Source organism: Mastomys coucha, unplaced genomic scaffold (genome assembly GCF_008632895.1).
Source record: "Mastomys coucha isolate ucsf_1 unplaced genomic scaffold, UCSF_Mcou_1 pScaffold17, whole genome shotgun sequence".
Taxonomy (NCBI): Eukaryota; Metazoa; Chordata; class Mammalia; order Rodentia; family Muridae; genus Mastomys; species Mastomys coucha.
This window is the reverse complement of record NW_022196899.1, coordinates 1276954-1284766: the sequence shown is the minus strand read 5'-3', so window position 1 is coordinate 1284766 and position 7813 is coordinate 1276954.

The window sequence follows — 7813 nt, the reverse complement described above, 5'->3', positions numbered from 1 at the left end:
TACAGATATCTGTTAAATCCATCTGTTTCATAACTTCTGTTAGCCTCATTTTATCTTTGTTTAGTTTCTGTTTCCATGTTCTGTACATTGCAGAGTGTGGTATTGATGTCTCCCACTATTATTGTGTGCGGTGCAATGTGTGCTTTGAGCTTTAATAAAGTTCCTTTTGTGAATGTAGATGCTTTTGTATTTGGAGCATAGAGGTTCAGAATTGAAAGTTCATCTTAGTAGATCTTAGCTTTGATGAGTATGAAGTGTCCTTTCTTATCTTTTTTTGATCACTTTAGGTTGAAAGTCAATTTTATTTGATTTTAGAATGGATACTCCAGCTTCTTCCTTGGGACTATTTGCTTGGAAAATTGTTTTCCAGCCTTTTATTCTGAGGTAGTGTCTGTCTTTGTCACTGAGGTGGATTTCCTGAATGCAACAAAATGTTAGGTCCTATTTATGTACCCAATCTGATAGTCTATGTCTTTTTATTGGGGAATCCATTACATTGATATTAATAGGTTTTAAGGAAAGGTAATTATTGCTTCCTGTTATTTTTGTAATTAGAGATGGCATTCTGTTCATGTGGCTATCTTCTTTTAGTTTTGTTGGAAAATTACTTTCTTGCTTTTTCTTGGATGCAGTTTCCCTCCTTATGCTGTAGTTTTCCATTTATTATCCTTTGAAGGGCTGGATTTGTGGAAAGATATTGTGTAATTTTGGTTTTGTCATGGAATACGTTGTTTTTTCCATCTATGGCAATTGAGAGTTTTGCTGGGTGTAGTAGCCTGGGTTGGCATTTGTGTTCTCTTAGGGTGTGTATGACATCTGCCCAGGATCTTCTAGCTTTCATAGTCTCTGGTGAGAAGTCTGCTACAATTTTGATAGGCCTGCCTTTATATGTTACTTGACATTTTTCAGGATTTCTTTTCTGGTCCAAGTTATTTGGAGTTCTGTAGGCTTCTTGTATGTTCATGGGCATCTCTTTTTTTAGGTTAGGAAAGTTTTCTTCTATAATTTTTTGAAGATATTACTGGCCCTTTATGTTGGAAGTCTTCCCTCTCTTCTATACGTATTATCCTTATATTTGGTCTTCTAAATGTGTCCTGGATTTCCAGGATGTTTGAGTTAGGAGCTTTTTGCATTTTGCATTTTCTTTGACTGTTGTGTCAGTGTTTTCTATGGTGTTTTCTGAGATTCTCTCTTCTATTTCTTGTATTCTGTTGGTGATACTTTCATCTATGACTCCTGACTTCTTTCCTAGGTTTTCTATCTCCAGAGTTGTCTCTCTTTGTGATTTCTTAATTGTTTCTACTTTCACTTTTATGTCCTGGATGGTTTTGTTCCATTCCTTCACCTATTCTATTGTGCTTTCCTGTAATCCTTTAAGGGATTTTTATGTTTCCTCTGAAAAGCTTGTACCTGTGTTCTACTGTATTTCTTTAAGAGAATTATTTATGTTCTTCTTAAATTCTATCACCATCATGAGATATGATTTTAGATCCAAATCTTGCTTTTCTGGTATTTTGGGGTATCCAGGACGTGCTGTGGTGGGAGTACTAGGTTCTGATGATGCCATATAGTCTTGGTTTCTGTTGGTAAGAATCTTGCGTTTGCCTTTCGCCATCAGGTGATCTCTGGTGTTAGATGTTCTTGCTGTCTGTGGCTTGAGCTTGTTCCTCCTGTGAGTCTGTAAGCCTGTGTCAGCACTTCTGGGAGATCAGCTCTCCTCTGGTAAGACTGTGCACATAGGGCTGTGGATCAGCTGTCCTTCCTGAGTCCCGGGGTCAGAGCACACCCTGTATACAAGCTCTCTGCTTGTGGGAAAGGTGCACAGAGGGCTGTGGATCCACCTTTCCTCCCAGTTGTAGATGGAGGTAGAAAGGATCCTGTCCCAGCTGCCCTGCTGCTTCTATGGCCTGTGCTTCCTAGCTGGTCCCACCTTAGAAAGTCACCAGAGAGAAAGTGGTTATCTCGCCTGAGTCCTGGGGTCAGAGAACTCCCTGTAGACGAGCTCTCCGATGGCTGGAAGGATGCACAGAGAGGTGACAGGGATTATTACATTGTTGACTTTTGTTACTGCATAGAGAAGGAACAGAGAGATAGAGGTTCAGGCTGACTGTTTTGGGTGAATTCTAGCTAAAGTATGAAGAAACTGTTAAAAGGGGAGACTGAACACATTTTGAATTCTTAATTGACTTCTTACATTTGGTAATATTGGAGATATATAGATATATAGGTAGAAGTAATATGATCAAATGAATTTAAAGGTAAAGACACAACTGAGAATGACAGCCAGATTAAGTCAACTAAGTCTGGTTGTCCTGGGACAAGTGTCCCGGGACCAAATAGATGTTAAGCTTTCATGTGGAATTTTATGTGAGGAGTGTCACCTTATAGTTCCTAATATGATATTTCACTGTGTCAAAAACTGTCTCTAAGGATAGAAGGCTGGCATGACATGTGTCTGTAAGAAGCAGCCTTCTGTTTCATCTCTTTGCCTCTCTATGCTTCTGTGTCTATCTTTAAGAATATATACAGTTATGCATATATGTATTACATATTATATATATTTATGTGTATGAAATTTTTAAAACTGGGTTTCTATATGAGTGGGTGTTTTTTAATAAGTGTTGCTAAAATTGATTTCTGCCTTACCAAATTGGCTATATAGGTTAACTTCAATTCTCAACTGAAACAACTTTGAATTAATAGTAATTAATAATATTCTTTGTGATTCCTCACCAAAGTACTTTAGTAATTAAAAGGACCTTTTAACATTCATAGAGTTGAAATCAGTATCTATCTACAGAGATCTTATGAATAAAAATTAACTACTGAAGCTGTTGATTTCCCACTTTCCACATAGAGGGAAATTGCAAATATCTTTGATTTTCTGAGCCACATGATCTTTGTGGCAACTAATCTATGCTGTTGTAGCATAGCTGCAAAAATGAAAGAACAATGCACAGCTGTTCTTGTGTCCCAAAAGGAAGCAGTTTTTGTATTTGTTATACAATATTATTTTACCCATGAAAATATGTTTTAAAGCATTCACCTGAAGTTTGTTGGGTAACATAGGGTTAGCTCAGTGTCTTAGCTTCTTTTCTTTTGGTATATTAAAATACTCTTAACAAAATCAATACCAGGGAGAAAGCATACACTCCAGTTCCCAGTTCAGGATTGTAATCTGTCATGAAGCAACTGGTCCTATAACATCCACAGTCTAGAGAAGATATCAAGAAGTTTGTGCATATTTAGTATTTCCCTCCACTTACACAGAGGAGGATCACAGGTATAAAATGTCACCCACAGTGGACAGGTTTTCTGACTCTAATTGATGTGAGATAATTTCTCATAGGCATTCTCTAACTGACCATTGAACTAAGCATCACAACTCTATCCCTGTTAATTTGACTCACAAATATGCCAATTTATGCCATAAATTTGTGTTATAATATTTCCTAAGACATACATACAATCTGATTTAATATTTTCCATAGTCCAAACTTAAAAGTCCCTATAGTCCAACTTTAAAAGTTCTTTCAGTCATTATGAATGCATTAAGAGTCCAAACTTACTCAAATGTGACCTCCTATAAAAATAAAAAATAAATTACTTAATTCTAAAACACATCGGCACCAAGTAATCATTGATATTCTCCAGTTGAAAACCCAAGGCATAAGGAACAATTCGATGGAAGTATCCCAAGTCTCATACAGGAAATGCCCAACACTGCTGTTTTAGACTGTCTTCTAGGACTTGTGATGAAGTTGCCTGGATTTCAAAAGGATTGGGCAGCCCTGATGTTCTAGCCCTGCTGCCAGCAACACACACAACTAAATCACACACTCTTCCATGCATGTTACCTTTGTCACAATGCATCCTGGTCTTGTCATCTCTAATGTTCTGGGATCTTCATTGCCACTTAGACTTTGCCTTCATAGTTTCATGCAGTGCCCTCGCATAGCCTCTCTGTAGGGACTCTGACCTTGTGACATATTTTCTGGCTTCATCTCATTTGCATAAGGCACCACCCCAATTTTACACTGTTCGTCAAAATTAGTACCACATGGATGACAACAGCAAGTTATGCTGCCAGCTCAAAGGGTGGGCGTGGCCTTTTGAGCCTCGGTAGCGGTAGCGTTAGCTACTAGGCTGACCCTGGAAAAATGTTTTGTTGTTATAATACAAAGTACCAGGTTTCTCCTTGATGGTGCTTATGTCATTACCAGTTATAATGTTTTTGCTTCACTGTTCTCCCTTTGAAATATGTGTTGCCCATACACATTTCCTTCATCAAAAAAATTAATCTATTAACTTTAGTTTCAACTTCACTCAAGTCCTCAGGATAGTGGCTTCAAGAAATCTGACTTGTATGAATATTCCCTATTCCATTTGTCAATAGGAATTTATTATTTATTTTAATTTATTTATTCCTGTCTCTGAAATCTCATAAATCAGACCAGGTTTCATGGTCTGTGTTTGTATTATTGTTAGTTTCTTCTCAGATCCCACTAGAATAGCTATTAAGCTCTGTTTCACAAGTTAACGTCTTTTCTAGACCAACGTTCCAAATTCACTAACATCCCTCCCACAAAACAGTCCTAAAGTTTACCATGGCAACCACCCTAGACACTGTGTATTTCTATTCTGTGCTGTGATAAAACACTCTAACCAAAGCAATTTAATGAGGACAGGGTCCATCCCAATTCAAAATTTTGGAGTTGAGTCCATCATAGTGGGGAAGCCAAAATGGCAGGTACTTGAATCAGATGAGATCATCATTTTTTCACTGTCAGATAAATGCAGTGAACACATGTGTGTTTATTTCCCTACTCCATTTATAGTAAACATATAAATGTCTATTACTCTATTTATAGTCTAATACTCTGGCCAGGGAGTATTTCTATATACAGTGCATAGGTCTTACTACTTCAATTAATAATTAAAATAATCCCTTATAAAGGTACCAGACACATCTCTCAGGTGATTTTAGAGTTTATTGAATTGATAATGAAAAGGACTCCATTATACTAACATTACAATAATAAGTGATACATTTAAAAGGAAAGTGTTATACAATGAATATATGATGCAAACAAAAATAAATGAATTTAAAATATGATAATCATAATAATTTGGTAAAAACTAATACAACAAGAAATCTGTGCACAAAGACATACTCAAAACAGTCAGAATTCTTTTGTGAACTACATTATAAATTCTCCCTTATAAAAGCAGAAACAAAATCATAACTGGACCATGACTTTATTTTTCTTTATTTTACATTCTGAGAGATAACTAATTAAATATCAGAAGGATAAACAGAATGTCATTTGTGTGGCAAATGGTTATGACGCACCAAGCTTAATATGTCATTATGTCAATCCCAACTCTCTGGGCATTCATTACCTCAAGTGCTTATGCTGGTGTTGGCTTGGTGATGATGCCATGTTTCTTCTCTCAATGTTCAATTTGCTTTGGTAAGTTGAAGGAAGTGAAATGCTAGAGGATAAGGAGATGGGTAATAAAATCACTGCTGTGGAAGTTTAAGGACCTGATGGGATAGGATGGGAAGCCAGGCAGGCCTAGCTAGCTGGTGTATCTCAAATGTTAAGCTTCAGATTCAGTGAAAAGCATGACTTAAAAACATATGGTGGAAAGTAATAGAGGAGACATTGACGTTAATCTTTGTCCTTCACCACATTCACATGCATGGGAAGATGCACTGACATCACCCCCACATCCACACCCACAAATATGCACATGCACACATTCATGCACACCTATACAAAGTAAAATGAGAAAAAAATATATGCAAAAAAATTCAAGAATTCATGAATGACATGATAAAATTAATGCAGGAATTAAGATAAATAAAAACTTAGGTCTCTAAATTTGAAGATGATCCATTAATATCCTGTAAATAACCTTACAATTTGCAGTTAAGTTCCTCTTTTGATCTTCTTTAACCTATTAGAAACCTGGTGTTATACTAGGCTGGGCCATTGAGGTCCCTTCTCTTTGAACCTACTTGGCACCATATGGAGAGAGCTGTCAATCACCCATGGCTTTTCTAAAAATATATCAGTGTTGAATACCCCTGCCCAGATCTTCGTTCTTATTGTTTAATACTTATTAGACACTTCTTTGTGAATTCTTTTTATAAATTTATTAGCAGATGTACTCAAGATCCAAGTAATGGTAGATATAATTATATGACACATATGAAGCCATTTAGGTTGTAAGTTCAAGGCAATGATTGCAAAATTGTCAATTTCAATTCTCAAAAGTGAAGTTTTTTATGACAAGCTAAAAATGTAAGGATAAAGTCAGAATAGGTTGAATCACTGAATTTTCTCCAATTATGATTTCTAAGTTGATCAAAACAGAGTATATAAGCAAGTTACACAAGAAAGGAAAATATTAACTATTTGAATTATTTCCTTAGACTCCTTTGCTGTGTAAAATATTACATAATTTGCTTTTAAGGTATGTGATGAAAACAATTTCATTTTTTTCTCAGTTTATACACTTGTAGCACTTTGAATAAGGTGCATAGGCAAATTTCAATTATAAATTATAATAAGTAACATAATTAAATTATTTTGACTGTTGTCATTATCCTCAAATTTCCAATGTAATGTATAGTGCCTTCAATTTTTTTCAAAATTTAAAAATATATATTCTTAAGTTGGAGTCAAAGAATCAGCTGTTGCTATTGTTACTGATATGAATTGACCTGAATCTAATGACTACTTCAATGCTGATAAACATTAAAAATGTTATTTCGATTGATAGATAAATAAGATTTTATTCCCACTGTGGGTAAACTATATTGCCCACAAAGACATCTCATCAAATTTTGCTTTGTATTGTTTTGTTTTGTTTCTTGTTTTTCCAAGACAGGGTTTCTCTGTGTAGCCCTGGCTTTCCTTGAACTCAGTCTGTAGACAAGGTTGTCCTTGAACTCAGAAATTCGCCTTCTCTGCCTTCCATGTGCTGGGATTAAAGGCATGTGCCACCACTGCCCAGCCATTTCATCAAATTTTAAAATCATTTTCTTTCACATGGTCATATTTTATGCTTTAATAGGGAACAAATGATATGTGATAGCTAATGCAACCCTATAATTTTTTTTAAGAATAATTATTATTGTCTGAAAATTCATAATATTCTTCATTAGCATTCCTGGATATTGACAATAAAAATGATGTTTGGAATAATCTCATGTATTTAATATTTATAGCATATACTATTTATTGAAAACAATATTTTTCTTTTTTTATTAGATATTTTCTTTATTTACATGTAAATTTCTCCTTTCACAGTTTCCCCTCCAAAAAACAAAGAAACAAACAGAAACAACAAAAACAAATCCCTGTTGCCTCCCCCTTCCCATGCCTGACACCCCACCCTCTCCCACTTATTGGCCCTGGCATTCCCCTACTCTGGGGCACAGAACCTTCACAGGGCCGAGGTCCTCTCCTCCTACTGATGATCGAATTTGTAATCCTCTATTATACACATGCTGCCAGATCAGACCCCTCCATGTGCAGTCCTTGGTTGGTAGTTGAGACCTTGGGAGCTCTGAAGTACTAGTTAGTTCATATTGTTGTTTGTCCTAAGGGGTTGCAAACCCCTCAGTTCCATTGGTCCTTTCTCTAACTCCTTCACTGGGGACCCTGTACTCAGTTCAAAGGATGGCTCTGAGCCTCCACATATGTATTAGTCAGGTACTGTCAGAGCCTCTGAGGAAATAGCTATATTTAGGCTGGCTTGCCCTTCCTTCAGTCTCTGCTCCATAGTTAATCTCTGCAAC